Source organism: Arachis hypogaea, chromosome 16 (assembly GCF_003086295.3).
Source record: "Arachis hypogaea cultivar Tifrunner chromosome 16, arahy.Tifrunner.gnm2.J5K5, whole genome shotgun sequence".
Classification (NCBI taxonomy): Eukaryota; Viridiplantae; Streptophyta; class Magnoliopsida; order Fabales; family Fabaceae; genus Arachis; species Arachis hypogaea.
In genome coordinates, this window is record NC_092051.1 from 114,065,320 (window position 1) to 114,088,524 (window position 23,205).

General features: G+C 40.1%; 1 non-coding gene across 1 annotated transcript; it reads left to right on the top strand.

The window, feature by feature from the left end:
* The first annotated feature begins 17,812 nt into the window (after positions 1 to 17,812).
* LOC112761553 (small nucleolar RNA R71) lies at positions 17,813 to 17,920 on the top strand. The gene has a single exon (XR_003181943.1). It is a non-coding gene; the product is annotated as a small nucleolar RNA R71 (small nucleolar RNA).
* The last annotated feature ends 5,285 nt before the right edge of the window (positions 17,921 to 23,205 follow it).

Genomic DNA, 23,205 nt, shown 5'->3' on the forward strand with positions numbered 1-23,205 from the left:
GCTTTGGTGATTGGTTTTTCAATTGAGATATACTCAGTTATTCCCATCCTTACTCCAGCATCCTTGCAGAGCAGAGAAATCAAGCTTGGGTAAGCCAACCTGGCCTCTTTAGAATTTTTATTAGCAATTTTGTAGAATTCAGTTGAAATCAGTTGATGAACTTCCACTTCTTTTCCCATCATGATGCAATGAATCATCACTGCTCTTTTAACAGTGACTTCAGAACGGTTGCTGGTGGGCAGCAGAGAATGCCTAATGAAGTCCAGCCATCCTCTGGCGACTGGTTTGAGATCTTCTCTTTTGAGTTGATTTGGGACACCCTTCGTGCTGGTGGTCCACCTGGCTCCAGGGATACATATATCCTCTAGAATCTTATCCAGGCCCTTGTCTGTTCTTATCATTCTCCTGTTGAAAGAGTCTGGATCATCTTTCAGCTGAGGTAGCTTTAAGATCTCCCTAATCTTGTCAGGGTTTGTATGAACAATCTTTCCTCTGACCACGGTCCGATATTCATAGAAAGCAGTTCCAGATAGTTTTTGCTTGTCTGTCTGCCACATGTTAGCATAGAACTCCTGGACCATATTCCTTCCCACTTTCATCTCAAGATTAGCTAGGACCTCCTAGTTCCTGATTCGAATTTTAGAGGTTTGCTTGTCCTCAAGCAAAAGAAAAGAAAGGAGAGGGATAGAAGGAGAGCTAGGTGCAATTGTTGATGGAGGGGGGGAGGCCGAACCCATATTTAAAGGGAGGGGGGTGGGTTCGAAAATTTAGAAAAGATATGATAAAAAAGATTGATTTGAAAAAGATAAGATAGAAGATATGATAAGAGAGGATATAGTTTAAAATTGAAAAGATATGAAAAATTTTTGAAAAAGATAAATCTAGATTTTGAAAAAGATAATGTGGAGATTTGAAAAAGATATTGATGAGTTGAAAAGATTTTTTGGAAAAGAGTTGAATTGGATTGAAAAAGAGGATTTGTGCTTATGGATTAAGATACATTTGATATTTTTAAAGTAGGATTTTTAGAAATTAAGGATTTTAGAAATCAGGGTTCTTAACATGTGTATGCAAGAAATCATGATTTGAAACATGGAAATTAAAATTAGAATGAAAAATATGAAGAAGAAACGAATTTACCTCCTTCCCATCATCCTGGCGTTTAAACGCCTAAACGCTGCCTGTTTTGGGCGTTCAACGCCCAAATACTGCTCTCCTGGACGTTCAATGCCCAGTTGTTGCCCTTTTCTGGCGTTGAACGCCAGATAGCTATCCTTACTAGCGTTCAGCGCCCACTGGATGCCTCTTTTGGGCGCTGAACGCCCAAAACAGGCTCTTACTGGCGTTTTCTTGCCAGTGAGCTCTTTTTCTCTGTTTTGTGTGCAGATTCCTTCTGTAACCCTATGAACTTATGCAATTGATTTTTTTTTACCTTGTTATTAATGAACTTTATATAAACAAATAAAAATAAAAATAGGGCAAAATTCTTAGAGGATTGATGCCCCATGGCTGGGTTGCCTCCCAGCAAGCACTTTTTTATTGTCTTTAGCTGGACCTTGCTGAGTTTTTAATCTAGCTTCAGCCTTGAGCACTCTTGCTCAACGTTGCCTTCAAGATAGTGCTTGATTCTCTGTCCATTGACAATGAACTTCTTATCAGAATCAATATCTTGAAGCTCCACATAACCATATGGTGATACACTTGTAATCACTTATGGTCCCCTCCACCGGGATTTCAGTTTCCCGGGGAATAGCCTGAGTCTAGAGTTAAACAGCAGAACCTTCTGTCCTGGTTCAAAGATTCTAGATGACAGCTTTCTATCATTCCACTTTTTTTATTTCTCTTTATAAAGCTTGGCATTTTTGAAAGCAGTGAATCTAAATTCCTCTAGCTCATTTAGCTGGAGCAATCTTTTTTCTCCTGCTAATTTGGCATCAAAGTTTAGAAATCTGGTTGCCCAGTAGGCTTTATGTTCCAGTTCCACGGGCAGGTGACATGCCTTACCATACACAAGTTGGTATGGAGAGGTCCCTATAGGGGTCTTGAATGCTGTTCTGTAAGCCCACAGAGCATCATCCAAGCTCCGTGCCCAATCCTTTCTACGGGTACTTACTGTCCATTCTAGGATTCTCTTTAATTCTCTGTTAGAGACTTCAGCTTGCCCATTAGTTTGTGGATGATATGGAGTAGCTACCTTGTGGCGAATCCCATACCGAACCATGGCAGAGTAAAGCTGTTTGTTGCAGAAGTGAGTGCTCCCATCACTGATCAGTACTCTAGGGACACCAAACCTGCTAAAGATATGTTTCTGGAGGAACTTCAGCACTGTTTTAGTATCATTGGTGGGTATGGCAATGGCCTCAACCCATCTTGATACATAGTCAACTGCCACCAGAATATAAGTGTTTGAGAATGATGGTGGGAAAGGTCCCATGAAGTCAATTCCCCATACGTCAAACAACTCAATCTCCAAGATTCTTTGTTGAGGCATGGCGTAATGATGGGGCAGATTACCAGCTCTTTGGCAACTATCACAGTTACGTACAAACTCTCGGGAATCTCTATAGAGTGTGGGCCAATAGAAGCCACATTGGAGGACCTTGGTGGCTGTTCGCTCACCCCCGAAATGGCCTCCATATTGAGATCCATGGCAATGCCATAGGATCCTCTGTGCTTCTTCTCTAGGAACACACCTACGGATTATTCCGTCTGCACATCTCTTAAAGAGATAGGGTTCATCCCACAAGTAGTACTTTGCATCAGTGATTAATTTTTTCTTTTGTTGCCTGTTGTACTCCTTGGGTATGAACCTTGCAGCTTTATAATTTGCAATATCGGCAAACCATGGTGTTTCCTGGATGGCAAATAAATGCTCATCCGGAAAAGTCTCAGAGATCTCAAGAGAGGGGAGGGACGTCCCTTCTACTGGCTCTATCCGAGACAGATGATCAGCCACTTGGTTCTCTGTCCCTTTTCTGTCTCTTATTTCTATATCAAACTCTTGCAGAAGCAACACCCATCTGATGAGCCTGGGTTTTGAATCCTGCTTTGTGAGTAGATATTTAAGAGCAGCATGGTCAGTATACACAATCACTTTTGATCCTACTAAGTATGATCTGAACTTGTCAATGGCATAAACCACTGCAAGTAATTCTTTTTCTGTGGTTGTGTAATTTTTCTGGGCATCATTTAAAATGCGACTAGCATAATAAATGACATGCAGAAGCTTGTCATGCCTCTGTTCCAATACTGCACCAATGGCGTGATCACTGGCATCACACATTAGCTCAAATGGTAATGTCCAGTCTGGTGCAGAAATAACTGGTGCTGTGACCAGCTTAGCTTTCAGCGTTTCAAACGCCTGTAGACACTCTGTGTCAAACACAAATGGCGTGTCAGCAGCTAGCAGATTGCTTAGAGGTTTTGTGATTTTTGAAAAATCCTTTATAAACCTCCTATAGAATCCTGCATGCCCCAAAAAGCTTCTGATTGCCTTAACATTGGCAGGTGGTGGTAATTTTTCAATTACCTCTATTTTTGCTTGATCCACCTCTATTCCCTTGTTTGAGATTTTATGCCCAAGGACAATCCTTTCAGTCACCATGAAGTGACATTTTTCCCAGTATAAGACTAGGTTGGTCTCTTGGCATCTCTTCAGGATAAGTTTCAGGTGATCAAGACAGAAGCTGAATGAGTCTCCATATACTGAGAAGTCATCCATGAAGACTTCCAGAAATTTTTCCACCATATCAGAGAAAATAGAGAGCATGCATCTCTGGAAGGTTGCAGGCGCATTACACAGCCCAAATGGCATCCTTCTATAAGCAAACACTCCAGATGGACATGTGAATGCTGTTTTCTCTTGATCCTGGGGATCTACTGCAATCTGGTTATAGCCTGAGTAGCCATCCAAAAAGCAGTAATAATCATGACCTGCCAGTCTTTCTAGCATCTGGTCTATGAATGGTAAAGGAAAATGATCCTTTCTGGTGGCTGTATTGAGCCTTCTGTAGTCAATACACATGCGCCACCCTGTAACTGTTCTTGTAGGAACCAGTTCATTTTTTTCATTACGAATCACTGTCATGCCTCTCTTTTTTGGGACGACTTGGACAGGGCTCACCCAGGGGCTATCAGAAATAGGATAAATAATCCCAGCCTCTAGTAATTTGGTGACCTCTTTCTGCACCACTTCCTTCATGGCTGGATTTAGCCACCTCTGTGGTTGAACCACTGGTTTATCATAATCTTCCAATAAGATTTTGTGCATGCATCTAGCTGGGCTTATGCCCTTAAGGTCACCTATGGACTACACAAGAGCTGTTTTGTGTGTCCTTAGCACTTGAATAAGTGCTTCCTCTTCCTGTGGATTTAAAGCAGAGCTTATGATCACTGGAAAAGTGTCACCTTCTCCCAGAAATACATATTTCAGAGATGGTGGTAATGGTTTGAGCTCGGGTTTAGGAGGTTTTTCCTCTTCCAGAGGAAATTTCAGAGGCTCTTTCATCTCCTCTGAATCCTCCAAATCGGGCTGAACATCTTTAAAGATGTCTTCCAACTCTGATTCGAGACTCTCAGCCATGTTGATCTCTTCTACCAAAGAATCAATAAGATCAACTTTCATGCAGTCTTTTGATGTGTCTGGATGCTGCATGGCTTTGACAGCATTCAACTTAACCTCATCATCATTGACTCTCAGGGTTATTTCCCCTTGTTGGACATCAATGAGGGCTCGTCCAGTTGCTAGGAAGGGTCTTCCTAGAATGAGAGTAGCACTCTTGTGCTCCTCCATTTCCAGCACTACAAAGTCAGTGGGAAAGGCAAATGGCCCAACTCTGACAATCATGTCTTCAATCACGCCTGATGGGTATTTAATGGAGCCATCAGCAAGTTGGAGACATATCCGGGTTGGTTTAACTTCTTCAGTTAAGCCAAGCTTTCTGATAGTGGATGCAAGTATTAGGTTGATGCTTGCCCCAAGATCGCATAAAGCTGTCTTGGTGCAATTACCTTCTAATATGCATGGTATCAGAAAACTCCCAGGGTCTTTAAGTTTTTCAGGAAAGCTTTTTAGAATGACTGCACTGCATTCTTCAGTGAGGAGAACTCTTTCTGTTTCTCTCCAATCCTTTTTATGACTCAGGATCTCTTTCATGAACTTGGCATAAGAAGGTATTTGCTCAAGTGCCTCTGCAAATGGAATCTTTATTTCAAGAGTCCTGAGATAATCTGCAAAGCGAGCAAATTGCTTATCCTGCTTCTCTTTCCGGAGTTTTTGAGGATAAGGTATCTTGGCTTTATATTCCTCAACCTTAGTTGCTGTAGGTTTATTGCCTACAGAAGTAGTTGAAGGAGCCTTTTTAGAGGGGTTGTCATCAGCACTTGTGTGTGTCTGATCCCTCACTGGCAATTGAGTGCCAGAGTTAGAAGCTGGAGTGACGTTAGACGCCAACTCCTTGTCTGTTCCTGGCGTCTGAACGCCAGAACTGTGCCCATTTTGGGCGTTCAACGCCAGATCCTTGCTTGTTTCTGGCGTTGAACGCCAGTCCTTACTTGTTACTGGCGTTGAACGCCAGTCTTGGACATGGTCTGGGCGTTCAGCGCCAGCCTTCCACCAGATTGCTGGCGTTTTAACGCCAGAATTACTTTTCCCTGGGCTCTTACTATCCTCAGGTGAATTTTGGGTGGTTTGCTCATTCCTTGGCTCTTTACTGCCTTGAGGTGGGGTATTTAATATTTTCCCACTTCTTAATTAAACTGCTTGGCATTCTTCTGTTATTTGTCTTGACAGCTGCTGCTTTGTTTGCTTCAATTGTTCTTCCATATTTATATTAGCCATCCTTGTCTCTTGTAGTTTATCCTTGAATTCGGCTAACTACTTTGTTAGAAAGTCCAATTGCTAATTGAATTCAGCAGCTTGTTTTACAGGGCTGAGTTCAGCAGTTACTGTTTTAACCTCTTCTTTCATGGAAGGGTCACTGCTTAGGTACAGATGCTGATTCCTGGCAACTGTATCAATGAGCTCTTGAGCCTCTTCAATTGTCTTTCTCATGTGGATAGATCCACCAGCTGAGTAATCTAGAGACATCTGAGCTCCTTCTGCAAGCCCATAATAGAAGATGTCTAACTGAACCCACTCTGAAAACATTTCAGAGGGGCATTTTCGTAGCATCTCTCTGTATCTCTCCCAGGCATCATAAAGAGATTCATTATCTCCTTGTTTAAAGCCTTGGATATCCAGCCTTAGCTATGTCATCCGTTTTGGGGGAAAGTATTGATTCAGGAATTTTTCTGTCAGCTGTTTCCATGTCCTTATGCTGGCCTTAGGTTGGTTATTTAACCACCTCTTAGCTTGATCTTTTACAGCAAATGGAAACAGTAATAGTCTGTAGACATCCTGATCTATTTCCTTATCATGTACTGTGTCAGCAATTTGTAAAAATTATGCCAGAAACTATGTAGGTTCTTCCTGTGGAAGACCGGAATACTGGCAACTTTGCTGCACCATGATAATGAGCTGAGGATTCAACTCAAAGCTACTGACTCCAATGGAGGGTATGCAGATACTAATCCCATATGAAGCAGTAGAGGGGTTAGCATATGACCCCAGAGTCCTCTTGGACTGTTCATTTCCACTTAGATCCATAATGGAGAAAGGGAGATGATGTCAAATAAAAAAATTTATTTTTATTTATTTATTTATTTATTTAATTCGAAAATGAAATAAATTAAAATAAAATAAACAAAAATGGTGGAAAATTTTCGAAAAAATTAGGAGAGAGAAAGTGGTTAGGAAGTTTTAAAAAGGATATGATGATTTTTGAAAAAGGTTTTAAATTTTAAAAAAAAATCTGAATTTTTAAAGGTAAATTTCGAAAATTTGCTTTAAAATAGAGAGAAAATATATTTTTGAATTTAAAGAGGAGAGAGAAAAATAATAAGATGGCACAAGAGTTAGGATTTTTAGATCTGATGCTCCTTGTTTTTGAAAATTTTGGAGGAAAAACACCAAGGAACACCAAACTTAAAATTTTTAGAAAACTAAACTAAAATTTTTGTAAACCAAAAGGGAAATCAACAAGAAAACACCAAACTTAAAGTTTGGCACAAAATTTAATAGAGAAATTATTATTTTTGAAAAAGATTTTTAAAAAGAGTATACCAAACTGCCACGGACTTAGACCAACGCTCTAGCCAATTGGGCAGTAAATGTAACACTTGTTTTGAAGAAGTATAAAATTTTAACCAAGAACAATAATAAGAGACTCTAAACCAAAAAGAAAAATTTTCCTAATCTAAGCAACAAAATAAACCGTCAGTTGTTCAAACACGAACAATCCCCGGCAACGGCGCCAAAAACTTGGTGCACGAATTGTGAATCACACTTTTCACACTCGTACCACTAACCAGCAAGTGCACTGGGTCGTCCAAGTAATACCTTACGTGAGTAAGGGTCGAATCCCACGGAGATTGTCGGTTTGAAGCAATCTATGGTTATCTTGCAATTCTTAGTCAGGAAGTCAATTATATTTAACAGTTGAGTTGCGAATAAACAAGAGAGCATGGATTAAAGGTTACTTGTTATGCAGTAATGGATAATATGTTGGAGTTTTGGAGATGCTTTGTCTTCAGAATCTCTGCTTTCCTCTGTCCTTTGATTCATGCACGCACGTCCTCCTATGGCAAGCTGTGTGTAGGTGGATCACCGTTGTCAATGGCTACCATCCATCCTTCCAGTGAAAAGGGTCCAGGTGCGCTGTCACCGCACGGCTAATCATCTGCAGGTTCTCAGTCGTACCGGAATAGGATTTACTATCCTTTTGCGTCTGTCACTACGCCCAGCACTCGCGAGTTTGAAGTTCGTCACAGCCATCCAATCCCAGAATCCTACTCGGAATACGACAGACAAGGTTTAGACCTTCCGGATTCTCATGAATGCCGCCATCAATCTAGCTTATACCACGGAGATTCTGATTAGGGAATCTAAGAGATATTCATTCAATCTGATGTAGAACGGAAGTGATTGTCAGACACACGTTCATGGATTGAGGAAGGTGATGAGTGTCACTGATCATTACCTTCTCCATAGTTAGGCGCGAATGGATATCTTAGATAGGAACACGCATGTTTGAATGGAAAACAGAAATACTTGTATTAATTCATCGAGACACAACAGAGCTCCTCACCCCCAACAATGGAGTTTAGAGACTCATGCCGTCAAAGAGTATAAAGTTTTGATCTAAAAAATGTCATGAGATGCAAAATAAATCTCTAAAAGTTGTTTAAATACTAAACTAGTAACCTAGGTTTATAGAAAATGAGTAAACTATAACAGATAGTACAGAAATCCACTTCTGGGACCCACTTGGTGTGTGCTGGGGCTGAGACTAAAGCTTCTCACGTGCCTGGGGCTGTTTTGGGTGTTTAACGCCAGCTTTGGATCCTTTTCTGGCGTTGAACTCCAACTTGCAACTTGTTTCTGGCGCTGGATGCTAGAATTGGGCAGAGAGCTGGCGTTGAACGGCAGTTTACGTCATCTATCCTTGAGCAAAGTATGGACTATTATATATTTCTGGAAAGCCCTAGATGTCTACTTTCCAACGCAATTGGAAGCACGCCATTTGGAGTTCTGTAGCTCCAGAAAATTTATTTTGAGTGCAGGGAGGTCAGAATCCAACAGCATCAGCAGTCCTTTTTCAGCCTGAATCAGATTTTTGCTCAGCTCCCTCAATTTCAGCCAGAAAATACCTGAAATTATAGGAAAACACACAAACTCATAGTAGAGTCCATAAATATGGATTTTGCCTAGAAACTAATGAAAATAAACTAAAAACCAACTAAAACAAACTAAAATCTATATGAAATTAACCCCAAAAAGCGTATAAAATATCCGCTCATCAGGCGGATAGAAAAGTTGTTTAGTTGTTTTAGCACATAAAAGTAAAATAAAGATAATGTTACTCAGTAATTGTGAATTCAATGATAAGAATATGGTTAAGGCTTTGGAGGTGCTTTGTTCTTCTGGATCAATAATTTCTTACTGTCTACTCCAACTGTGAATGATTTCTTCTATATCTGGCTGTATGTGATCGACCCAGTTTGAGCGGCTGCCAATCTTCCTCTAGGCTAAACACCCGATTTAGTGGGCATCCAATCTGAATGAGGGTGAAGCTCCTGTAGTTCATCCCATTGGTGATCCTACTCAAAATACCACAGACAAGGTCAAATTTTCCGGATCAGAGAATGTTGCGCCTTGATTCTAGCCTTTACCACAAAGACCCTAATCTCCCCATACCTCGGCTGAACTAATGTCTCGAGAAGTCCCCAACGAAGTCGTGGATTAGTTGTCTAAGTGACGTATCCTCAAGCTAGTAGTTCATTGATATCCGATGAAAGACGCTCGCTGAACCCATGTAGAATAGAGATAACTTTTGACGGTTCAACTTATTCATAAGGTTGAAGAACGAAGATAAATCTTAGGAGAGAACCAAACACAAATTGAAATAGAACAGTAGTACTTTTATTAATCCATAAAACTCAGCAGAAATCCTAACCTAAACCTAGGAGGTTTAGTTGCTCATACTGTATAAAATGGTGTTCGAAAATATGATATGCTGGAGAGATATCCTAAACATGGTTGATCTTCTCCTATATATACTAATCTAATAACTAAGGATTACAGAAATATGATAGGCTTAGGCTTGTAGTGCGAAAATCCACTTCCGAGGCCCACTTGGTGAGTGTTTGGGCTGAGCTAAGGGTGTCTCCACGTGCTAGTAGGCTCCTTGGGCGTTGAATGCCTCCTTTGGACTCCCCTTTGGACATTGAACGATGGCCACCTCTCTGTGGGCGTTGGATGCCAGGACTGGGGTAGATGGCTGGCGTTGAATGTCAGTTTTTGGCCTTCATTTCAAAAGACAAGTATGGACTATTGTTGTGGGAAATTGTGATTACACTTTTCACAACTCCGCACAACTAACCAGCAAGTGCACTGGGTCGTCCAAGTAATACCTTACGTGAGTAAGGGTCGATCCCACGGAGATTGTCGGCTTGAAGCAAGCTATGGTTATTTTGTAAATCTTAGTCAGGAGATTAATGATGAGATTGAGTGTATTTATGAAAAATAAATAACATGGAATAAATAGTACTTATGATTCAGTAATGAGAAACAGGCTGAGGTTCCGGAGATGCTCTGTCATCTGAATCTCTGCTTTCCTACTGTCTTCTTCTTCAAACACGCATGGCTTCCTTCAATGGCAAGCTTTATGATCCTCTCGGATGAAAAATACCAGGTACGATCTCTACACGGCTAATCAGCTGTCGGATTTCTCGTCTCGGATGAAAAATACCATGTACCACTACCGCACGGCTAATCATCTGTCGGTTCCCACTAGCATCGGAATAGGACCCTTGTCCTTTTGCACACTATCACTGCGCCCAACATTCGTGAGTTTGAAGCTCATCACAGTCATCCCTTCCCAAATCCTACTCAGAATACCACAGACAAGGTTTAGACTTTCCAGATCCCAGGAATACTGCCAATGATTCTTGCCTATACCACGAAGGTTCTAACCTCTGGACTCGGTCCATGGATTAGAAACCCAAGAGATACGCACTCAAACTATCGCCCAATGACTATGTTGAGCTCAGATAGAACGGGATTTGTTGTCAGGCACCCGTTCATAGGTTGAGGATAATGATGAGTGTCACGGATCATCATATTCTCTATATTGAAGTACGAATGAGTATCTTAGAATAGAAAACAGTAGTAATTGCATTAATCCATTGAAACACAGCAGAGCTCCTCACCCCCACCTATAGGGTTTAGAGACTCATGCCGTAGAAAATACAATATGAAGTGTAAATTGTCATGAGGTGCTAAATAAATCTCTAAAAGTAGTTTTTATACTAAACTAGTAACTTAGGGTTACAAAAAATGAGTAACTAGGTGTAGATAGTGCAAAATTCCACTTTCGGGGCCCACTTGGTGAGTGTTTGGGCTGATCTTTCAAGCTTCCACGTGGATATGCCTCATATTGGAGTTAAACGCCACCCTGGGTGCCAAAATGGGCGTTTAACGCCGAAAACTATGCCAGTTCTGGTGTTTTACGCCATAAAGTTTTTGGCTGGCTGGTGCACGAAATTGTGATGTCCAGGCTCAAACTATTCCTGGCACGTGAGCAACTTGGTACGCGTAATCGTGATTACACATTCATACTTTGTCATAACTTCGATACAACTAACCAGCAAGTGCACTGGGTCGTCCAAGTAATACCTTACGTGAGTAAGGGTCGAATCCCACGGAGATTGTTGGTATGAAGCAAGCTATGGTCACCTTGCAAATCTCAGTCAGGCGGATATAAAATAATCATGGAGTTTTTGAATAATAAATAATAGAATAGGGATAGAGATACTTATGTAAATCATTGGTAGGAATTTCAGATAAGCGAATGGAGATGCTTTTCGTTCCTCTGAACCTCTACTTTCCTACTATCTTCATCCAATCAGTCTTACTCCTTTCCATGGCTGGCTTTATGTGATACATCACCACTGTCAATGGCTACTTTCGGTCATCTCGCGGGAAAATGATCCAATGCCCTGTCACGGCACGGCTAATCGTCTGGAGGCATCACCCTTGTCAATGGCTTCATTTTATCCTCTCAGTGAATAATATGCTCACGCACCCTGTCACGGCACGGCTATTCATCTGTCGGTTCTCGATCATGCTGGAATAGGATTTACTATCCTTTTGCGTTTGTCACTAACGCCCTGCAATCGCGAGTTAGGAGCTCGTCACAGTCATTCAATCATTGAATCCTACTCGGAATACCACAGACAAGGTTTAGACCTTCCGGATTCTCTTGAATGCCGCCATCATTCTAGCTTACGCCACGAAGATTCCGGTTAGGAGATCTAAGAGATATTCATTCTAGCTTATTTCATGTAGAACGGAGGTGTTTGTCAGGCACATGTTCATAGGGGAGATGGTGATGAGCGTCACACATAATCATCACCTTCATCACGTTCTTGGGTGCGAATGGATATCTTAGAAGCGAAATAAGATGAATTGAATAGAAAACAGTAGTACTTTGCATTGATCTTTGACGAACAGCAGAGCTCCACACCTTAATCTATGGAGTGTAGAAACTCTATCGTTAAAAATACATAAGTGAAGGTCCAGGCATGGCCGAGATGGCCAGCCCCCTAAAACGTGATCAAAGGATCATAAGGTAATCCAAAGATGAACTATGGATTAAAACTGAGACCAAAGATGCCTAATACAATAGTAAAAGGTCCTATTTATAATAAACTAGCTACTAGGGTTTACATGAGTAAGTAATTGATGCATAAATCTACTTCCGGGGCCCACCTGGTGTGTGCTTGGGCTGGGCTTTAAGTGTTGCACGTGTAGAGGTCTTCCTTGGAGTTGAACGCCAGCTTTTGTGCCAGTTTGGGCGTTCAACTCTAGTTTTGGCTCCTTTTCTGGCGCTGGACGCCAGATTTGGGTAGAAAGCTGGCGTTGAACGCCAGTTTACGTCGTCTATTCTTGGCCAAAGTATGGACTATTATACATTTCTGGAAAGCCCTGGATGTCTACTTTCCAACGCAATTAGAAGCGCGCCATTTCGAGTTCTGTAGCTCCAGAAAATCCACTTTGAGTGCAGGGAGGTCAGAATCCAACAGCATCAGCAGTCCTTCTTCAACCTCTGAATCAGATTTTTGCTCAAGTCCCTCAATTTCAGCCAGAAAATACCTGAAATTACAGAAAAACACACAAACTCATAGTAAAGTCGTGAAATGTGAATTTAACATAAAAACTAAAGAAAACATCCCTAAAAGTAGCTAAATCCTACTAAAAACATACTAAAAACAATGCCAAAAAGCGTATAAATTATCCGCTCATCACAACACCAAACTTAAATTGTTGCTTGTCCCCAAGCAACTGAAAATCAAATAGGATAAAAAGAAGAGAATATACTATAAATTCCAAACTATCAATGAAACATAGCTTCAACCATATGAGCGGGACTTATAGCTTTTTGCCTCTTGAATAGTTTTGGCATCTCACTTTATCCATTGAGGTTCAGAATGATTGGCATCTATAGGAACTTCAGATTTCGAATAGTGTCATTGACTCTCCTAGTTCAGTATGATGATTCTTGAACACAGCTTCTTTATGAGTCTTGGCCGTGGCCCTAAGCACTTTGTTTTCCAGTATTACCACCGGATACATAAATGCCACAGACACATAATTGGGTGAACCTTTTCAGATTGTGACTCAGCTTTTGCTAAAGTCCCCAATTAGAGGTGTCCAGGGTTCTTAAGAACACTCTTCTTTTGCTTTGGACCTTGACTTTAACCGCTCAATCTCAAGTTTTCACTTGACACCTACACGCCACAAGCACATGGTTAGGGACAGCTTGGTTTAGCCGCTTAGACCAGGATTTTATTCCTTTAGGCCCTCCTATCCACTGATGCTCAAAGCCTTGGGATCCTTTTTATTTGCCCTTGCCTTTTGGTTTTAAGGGTTATTGGCTTTTTCTGCTTGCTTTTTCTTTTTCTTTCTATTTTTTTTTTCGCCTATTTTTTTTTCTGCAAGCTTTGTTCTTTGCTGCTTTTTCTTGCTTCAAGAATCATTTTTATGATTTTTCAGATTATCAAATAACATGTCTCCTAGTCATCATTCTTTCAAGAGCCAACATATTTAACATTCTTAAACAACAACTTCAAAAGACATATGCACTGTTCAAGCATACATTCAGAAAACAAGAAGCATTGTTACCACATCAATATAATTAAACTAAGTTCAAGGATAAATTCGAAACTCATGTACTTCTTGTTCTTTTGAATTAAACATTTTTCATTTAAGAGAGGTGATGGATTCATAGGACATTCATAACTTTATGGCAAAGTTACTAACTACTAATGATCATGTAATGAAGACACAAACATAGATAAGCACATAACATATAAAACGAAAAACAGGAGAAAGAAGAACAAGGAATGAATCCACCTTAGTGATGGTGGCGTTTCCTTCTTGAGGAACCAATGATGTCCTTGAGCTCTTCTATGTCTCTTCCTTGTCTTTGTTGCTCCTCCCTCATTGCTTTTTGATCTTCTCTTATTTCATGAAGCATGATGGAGTGCTCTTGATGTTCCACCCTTAGTTGTCCCATATTGGAACTCAATTCTCTTAGGGAGGTGTTGATTTGCTCCCAATAATTTTGTGGAGGAAAGTGCATTTGAGGCATCTCCGGGACCTCATGGTAATGAGTTTCTTGCGCCTCTTGAGCTCCATGAATGGACTCTCTTGCTTGCTCCATCTTCTTCTTAGTGATGGGCTTCTCTTCCTTAATAGGAATGTCTCCTTCTATGAAAGCTCCAGCTGAGTAACATAGATGGCAAATGAGGTGAGGGAAGGCTAACCTTGCCATAGTGGAGGACTTGTCAGCCACCTTGTAGAGTTCTTGAGATATAATCTCATGAACTTCCACCTCTTCTCCAATCATGATGCTATGGATCATGATGGCCCGGTCTATAGTAACTTCAGACCAGTTGCTAGTGGGAATGATTGAGCATTGAATGAACTCCAACCATCCTCTAGCTATAAGCTTGAGGTCCAATCTTCTTAGTTGAACCGGCTTGCCTTTGGAGTCAACCTTCCATTGAGCTCCTTCTACACATATGTCCATAAGGACTTGGTCCAACCTTTGATCAAAGTTGACTCTCCTTGTGTAGGGGCGTGCGTTCTCTTCCATGTATGGCAAGTTGAACGCCAACCTCACATTTTCCGGACTAAAATCTAAGTATTTCTCCCGAACCATTGTAACATAGTTCTTTGGATCCGGGTTCTTACTTTGATCATGGTTCTTGGTGATCCATGCATTGGCATAGAACTCTTGAACCATTAGGATGCCGACTTGTTGGATGGGATTTGTTAGAACTTCCCAACCTCTTCTTTGAATTTCATGTCGGATCTCCGGATACTCATTTCTTTTGAGTTTGAAAGGGACCTCGGGGATCACCTTCTTCTTGGCCACAACATCATGGAAGTGGTCTTGATGGCCTTTGGAGATGAACCTTTCCATCTCCCATGACTCGGAGGTGGAAGCTTTTATCTTCCCCTTCCGCTTTCTAGAGGATTCTCCGGTCTTAGGTGCCATCAATGGTAATGGAAAAACAAAAAGCTTATGCTTTTACCACACCAAACTTAGAATATTGCTCGCCCTCGAGCAATAAACAAAAGAATAGAAGAAGAAGAAGAAGAAATATGGAGAGGGAGAGGGAGATGTGGTTTCGGCCAAGAGGAGTGTAGAGGGGTGTGTTGTGTGAATTTGATGAAGAATGGAGGTCTTTATATAGGGAAGGGAGGGGGGGTTAAGGTTCGGCCATATGGGTGGGTTTGGGTGGGAAATTGGTTTTGAATTTTGAAGGTAGGTAGAGTTTATGAGGTAGGTTTATGGGGAAGAGTGGATGGATGTGAGTGGTGAAGAGGTGATGGGGAAGAGAGTTTGAGGTGATTGGTGAAGGGTTTTTGGGGAAGAGTGTTTATGGGGTTGTATGAAAGAGAGTGGTGAAAAGGAGTGAGTGGAGGTAGGTGGGGATCCTGTGGGGTCCACAGATCCTGAGTGGATCCTGTGGGGTCCACAGATCCTGAGTAGATCCTGTGGGGTCCACAGATCCTGAGGTGTTCAAGGATTTACATCCCTGCACCCATTAGGCATGTAAAAATGCCTTTGTACCCAACTCTGGGCGTTCAGCGCCAGGTTGGTGGCCATTTTGGGCGTTCAACGCCCATTTGTGTGCCATTTCTGGTGTTGAACGCCAAAACCATGCCTGTTCTAGCGTTCAGCGCCCAGAAGCTGCCCATTTTGGGCGTTCAGCGCCAGAACCATGCTCTGTTCTGGCGCTGAACGCCAGACAGATGCTCCTCCAGGGTGTGATTTTTCTTCTGCTATTTTTTTGACTCCGTTTTCAATTTTTATATTTATTTTGTGACTCCACATGATCATGAACCTAAGAAAACATGAAAAATAATAAAAATAAGAATTAGATAAACATTGGGTTGCCTCCCAACAAGCGCTTCTTTAATGTCAATAGCTTGACAGTGAGCTCTCATGGAGCCTCACAGATGTGCAGAGCTTTGTTGAGACTCTCCAACACCAAACTTAGAGTTTGGATATGGGAGTTCAACACCAAACTTAGAGTTTGGTTGTGGCCTCCCAACACCAAACTTAGAGTTTGACTGTGGGGGCTCTGGTTGACTCTGCTTGGAGAGAAGCTTTTTCTGCTTCCTCTCCATGGTTGCAGAGGGAGATCCTTGAATTTTAAACACAAGGGAGTCCTCATTCCATTGAAGGAATATTTCACCTCTGTCAACATCAATCACAGCTCTTGCTGTGGCCAGGAAAGGTCTTCCTAGGATGATGGATTCATCCTCTTCCTTTCCAGTATCCAGGACTATGAAATCAGTAGGGATGTAAAGGCCTTCAACCTTTACTAACACGTCCTCTACTTGTCCATAAGCCTGTTTTCTTGAACTGTCTGCCATCTCTAATGAGATTTTAGCAGCTTGCACCCCATAGATTCCCAGTTTCTCTATTACAGAGAGGGGCATGAGGTTTATTCCTGAACCAAGGTCACACAGAGCCTTAAAGACCATGGTGCCTATGGTGCAGGGTATTATGAACTTTCCAGGATCCTGTCTCTTCTGAGACAATGTCAGTTGATCCAGATCACTTAGTTCACTGATGAACAAGGGAGGTTCAACTTCCCAAGTATCAATGCCAAATAATTTGGCATTCAGCTTCATGATTGCACCAAGAAACTTGGCAGTTTGCTCTTCAGTAACATCCTCATTCTCTTCAGAAGAGGAATACTCATCAGAGCTCATGAAAGGCATAAGAAGGTTCAATGGAATCTCTATGGTCTCTAGATGGGCCTCAGAGTCTTTTGATTCCTCAGAGGGAAGCTCCTTATTGATCACTGGACGTCCCAGGAGGTCTTCCCCCTTGGGATTCACGTCCTCTCCTTCTCTTACAGGTTCGGCCATGGTGCTTATGTCAATGGCCTTGCACTCTCCTTTTGGGTTCTCTTCTGTATTGCTTGGGAGAGTACTAGGAGGGATTTCAGTGATCCTTTTACTCAGCTGGCCCACTTGTGCTTCCAGATTTCTAATGGAAGACCTTGTTTCATTCATGAAACTTATAGTGGCCTTAGCTAGATCAGAGACTAGATTTGCTAAATTAGAAGCATTTTGTTCAGAGTTCTCTGTCTGTTGCTGAGTTGATGATGGAAAAGGCTTGCTATTGCTAAACCTGTTTCTTCCACCATTATTAAAGCCTTGTTGGGGCTTTTGATCCTTCCATGAGAAATTTGGATGATTTCTCCATGTTGAGTTATAGGTGTTTCCATAAGGTTCACCTAAGTAATTTACCTCTGCTATTGCAGGGTTCTCAGGATCATAGGCTTCTTCTTCAGAAGAAGCCTCTTGAGTACTGTTGGATGCAGCTTGCATTCCATTCAGACTCTGAGAGATCATATTGACTTGCTGAGTCAATATTTTATTCTGAGCCAATATGGCATTCAGAGTATCAACTTCAAGAACTCCCTTCTTCATAGGCATCCCATTACTCACAGGATTTCTTTCAGAAGTGTACATGAACTGGTTATTAGCAACCATGTCAATGAGTTCTTGAGCTTCTGCAGGCGTTTTCTTTAGGTGAATGGATCCACCTGCAGAAGTGTCCAGTGACATCTTTGATAGCTCAGATAAACCATCATAGAATATATCCAGGATGGTCCATTCTGAAAGCATGTCAGAAGGACACTTTTTGGTCAACTGTTTGTATCTTTCCCAAGCTTCATAGAGGGATTCACCTTCTTTATGTCTGAAGGTTTGAACATCAGCTCTAAGCTTGCTCAGCTTTTGAGGAGGAAAGTACTTGGCTAAGAAAGCCGTGACCAGCTTATCCCAAGAGTTCAGCCTATCTTTGGGTTGAGAATCCAACTATAATCTAGCTCTGTCTCTTACAGCAAAAGGGAAAAGCATGAGCCTGTAGACTTCAGGATCTACTCCATTAGTCTTAACAGTATCACATATCTGCAAGAATTCAGTTAAGAACTGAAAAGGATCTTCAGATGGAAGTCCATGAAACTTGCAGTTCTGCTGCATCAGAGAAACTAATTGAGGTTTCAGCTCAAAGTTGTTTGCTCCAATGGCAGGAATGGAGATGCTTCTTCCATGTAAATTGGAATTAGGTGCAGTAAAGTCACCAAGCATCTTCCTTACATTATTATTATTTTCGGCTTCCATCTCCTCTTCCTGTTCGAAAATTTCTGAAAGGTTATCTCTGGATTGTTGTAATTTAGCTTCTCTTAATTTTCTCTTCAGAGTCCTTTCAGGTTCTGGATCTGCTTCCACAAGAATGTTCTTATCCTAGCTCCTGCTCATATGACAAAGAAGAAGGCACAGAAAAATAATAATAATAATAGAGATCCTTTATACCACAGTATAGGGATCTCTGTGTGAGTAGAAGAAGAGGGGGAGATAAGGAATGTAATATAATGGAAGAAACACAACTGTGAGGATGGTAGAGATGTGAGATGAGATGTTAGGATATGAATGAATAAATAGAGTAAGATGGGGGAGGGAAAATTTTCGAAAATTATTTTGAAAAAGAGTTAGTGATTTTTGAAAATAGTTTTTGAAAAATGTTTAGTATTTTTTTCGAAAATTTTTGGAATCAAAAATAAAAATAAAAATAATTAGTTAATTAAAAAGAAATTTTTGAAAAAGGGGGAGATATTTTCGAAAATTAGAAAGAGAGAATTAGTTAGGTGGTTTTGAAAAAGTTAAGAAACAAACAAAAAGTTAGTTAGTTAGTTGAAACAAATTTTGAAAAGATAAGAAGTTAGGAAGTTAGAAAAGATATTTTGAAAAGATATTTTTGAAAAAGATAAGATAAGAAGATATTTTTGAAAAGATATGATAGGAATTAGTTTTTGAAAAAGATTTGATTTTTAAAATCACAATTAATGACTTGATTCATAAGAAATCACAAGATATGATTCTAGAACTTAAAGTTTGAAACTTTCTTAACAAGCAAGTAACAAACTTCAAATTTTTGAATCAAAACATTAATTGTTTATGTTATTTTCGAAAATTTGGTATAAAAATAGGAAAAAGATTTTTGAAAAATAATTTTTTTTGAATTTTCGAAAATAACTAAGAATTTTGAAAAAGATTTTGAAAAAGATAAGATTTTCAAATTGAAAATTTGATTTGACTCATAAGAAACAACTTGATTTTAAAAATTTTTGAAAAGGTCAACTCAAATTTTCGAATTTGATGAGAGAAAAATGGAAAGATATTTTTTTTATTTTTGAATTTTTATGATGAGAGAGAAAAACACTAAAAAGATGCAATGCATGAAATTTTTAGATCAAAACATGTGATGCATGCAAGAATGCTATGAATGTCAAGATGAACACCAAGAACACTTTGAATGTCAAGATGAACATCATAGACACAATTTTAAAAAATTTTTAATGCAAAGAAAACATGCAATACACCAAACTTAGAATTCTTTAATGCTTAGACACTAAGAATTCAAGAATGCATATGATAAACATGAAAAGACACAAAACAAAAAATCATCAAGATCAAACAAGAAGACTTACCAAGAACAACTTGAAGATCTTGAAGAACACTATGAATGCATGATATTTTCGAAAAAAATGCAGGATGCATATGCAAGTGACACCAAACTTATGATATGACTCAAGACTCAAACAAGAAACACAAAATATTTTTTTGATTTTTATGATTTTCTAAATTTTTTTGGATTTTTTTCGAAAATTATATGAAAAAGAAAAAATAAGGATTCCAAAATTTTTAATATGAATTCCAGGAATCTTGCCATATTAGTCTAAAGCTTCAGTCCAGGAATTAGACATGACTCACTAGCCAGCCAAGCTTTCAATGAAAGCTCCGGTCCAAAACACTAGACATGGCCAATGGCCAGCCAAGCTTCAGCATGTAATTCAGACATGACACGCCTGACATACTCATTCCCAAAGGAATAGGACATGGCTTTACAGCCAGCCAGGCTTCAACATGCTTCATGAAACACTAGAATTCATTCTTAAAAATTTTGAATAAAATTTTTGAAAACATTTTTTTTTTTTTCGAAAACAGATGAGAAAATTTTAGAAATATTTTTGAAAAATTTTTGAAAACAAAACATAAAGAAAATTACCTAATCTGAGTAACAAGATGAACCGTTAGTTGTCCAAACTCGAACAATTCCCGGCAACGGCGCCAAAAACTTGGTGCACGAAATTGTGATGTCCAGGCTCAAACTATTCCTGGCACGTGAGCAACTTGGTACGCGTAATCGTGATTACACATTCATACTTTGTCACAACTTTGATACAACTAACCAGCAAGTGCACTGGGTCGTCTGATGCACATAAACTAGTTATGCTACGATTTAGGAAATTGCACGATCGGCAAAATTCCTTCCGGCAAGTGCACCGGTTATCGTCAAGTAAAAACTCACAATAGAGTGAGGTCGAATCCCACAAGGATTGGTTGAGTGAGCAATTCGGATTAGAAGTGTGTTCTAGTTGAGCGGAATCAAGATTTGAGATGAGAATTGCGGAATGTAAAATTGGCGGGAAAAGTAAATGACAAGAAAATTAAATGGCGGAATCTTAAATTGCATGAATTAAAGAGCAGAATGTAAATTGCTGAAATTAAAAGGGAATGGGGGTGATTGCAAGAATTGAGTTGCAGAATGTAAAGAGAAAGTGGAAATCAGAAATGGGGAATTCATTGGGTTATAGGAGATATTGAGATCTCCGAATCAAAACATGTTTATCTCTTCCTCAACCAATGCGTTCATTGAATTTTGCTTGGCAATCTTATATGATTGGATCCCAATCCCTTGGCTCACCAATTCTCTCTAAAAACAAACAAATTCCCAATCCCTTGGTTTAAATGTTCATAAGAAGAGATGATGCTTGATCACTGATTATACCACACAATTTCATGAACCACAATTTGGTAGGATTACATGTCACAATATCCATCCAAACCCCAATCCAATTCACTGTGAGAAAGCCTCTCTAGCATGAATCCTCCATTCCTTTCCCAAGGCTCCGAAGGATTCCAAGTATGAGTAGTTTCTTTCCCAAGACAACTACTCAATGGAATTAGATCGAGAAGCTTTCTAACAAAATTCAAGAGAAAAGATTGAAGAAGAAGATAAACTATTATTGATTCATTGAATTACAATAGAGCTCCCTAACCCAATGAAAGGGGGTTTAGTGAATCATAGCTCTGAATTCAATTACAAAGAAAAGGAAAACTAGCTAAAAGTGAAGTAAAAGTTCCAAAGCGTCCCCTTTCTAACTTAAATTCTATCCTATTTATACACTTTCTATATTGAGCTTCAGTTGTGCTTCTTGGGCTTTGAGGCCTCTCCTTGCTTTCCTTTTGCCTTGGGTTTATGATCCATAATCTTGATGAGGTTGTTGATCCAAATTCTGTAACATTTCATTGAGCCAACTTAGTGATAATCAAATAATGACACATGACTCAATAAATTGAGATTTCAAACTCATCAATCCTTCAGGCCCAATCCATAAACCATGATATTCAATTGGGTTTCATACCAGAGTAAGTTTAAGTTATTGTTTGTGCTCAAAGAGTAACTTAAACCGCAAGATTATTGGCCCAGAAACCTTTTCCAAGAGTGGCGTTTAAGTTGCAGTTTAAGCTTAAACTGCAGCTTAAACGCCAGATACTTCCAGTGAGGCCTTTTGTAGAAGCACGTTTAAGCTTCAGTTTAAGGTTAAACTGAAGCTTAAACGTGGAAATGGAAGAAGGTAGCCCTGGAGAGTAATGTAGTCGAACACGTTTAAGCTTCAGTTTAAGGTTAAACTGAAGCTTAAACGTGGAAATAGGAAGGGCAGCCCTGGAGGTCGAACACGTTTAACCTCCAGTTTAAGGTTAAACTGGAGGTTAAACGTGGAAAAGGAAGGAGGCATCCTGGAGGTCGAACACGTTTAACCTCCAGTTTGAGGTCAAACTGGAGGTTAAACGTGGAAGCTTAGAATGGTAGCCCTGGAGGTGTAACACGTTTAACCTCCAGTTTGAGGTCAAACTGGAGGTTAAACGTGGAAGCTTAGAATGGTAGCCCTGGAGGTGTCGAACACGTTTAACCTCCAGTTTGAGGTCAAACTGGAGGTTAAACGTGGAAATGGAGAGAGCAACCCTGGAGGAGAGTTCTTGGTCGAACACGTTTAACCTCCAGTTTGAGGTCAAACTGGAGGTTAAACGTGGAAATGGAGAGAGCAACCCTGGAGGAGAGTTCTTGGTCGAACACGTTTAAGCTCCAGTTTGAGGTCAAACTGGAGCTTAAACGTGGAAATGGCTCCCTGGTGCTCTTCCCACTCCTGGCGTTTAACCTCCAGTTTGAGGTCAAACTGGAGGTTAAACGTGGAACTCCTCCCTGGATGGCATACTCATTCTGGCGTTTAACCTCCAGTTTGAGGTCAAACTGGAGGTTAAACTTCAATTCCAGCATTTCTTATCCTTCATGATTTTTGGCGTTTAAGCTCCAGTTTAGGCTTAAACTGGAACTTAAACTCCACATGTGATATTCAAGCTTCCTTTATTGATTTTGTTGCTTCCTTGCCTAGCCTCTTCTTCCCTGAAATCATCCAAACAATTGCATCAAAGTCTTGCAAAATTTCATGAGAAATCTTCCATTCATAGCATTCAAGTAATATAACTAAAAACTCATGGAATTTGCATCAAAATCATACTGTTTGGATGGTTCATTGCTTTGTTACTCTTTTAACCCTTCTTGGTTACTTAAAGCTCAAGAAAATGCATAAAACAACTAAAACTAACAGAAAAATGCTAGTGAAACTAGCCTATGATGCCCTGGCATCACAACACCAAACTTAATACTTGCTTGTCCCTAAGCAAGTCCTGAATTATTTGAGAAGAAAGTATGAAACAGAAAGCAATTACATTGGCTATATTAGCAAGCATTTGAAGTTCATCAGAAGGGTTTTATGCAGAAAGTTGCAGCATCACTTTTTCATACTTATCAGGTAAGATTATCACTTTTTCATTGCATCCATCAAACATTGCTATGGCCTCTTGTTATTCTTATGTCTTTGGCACTT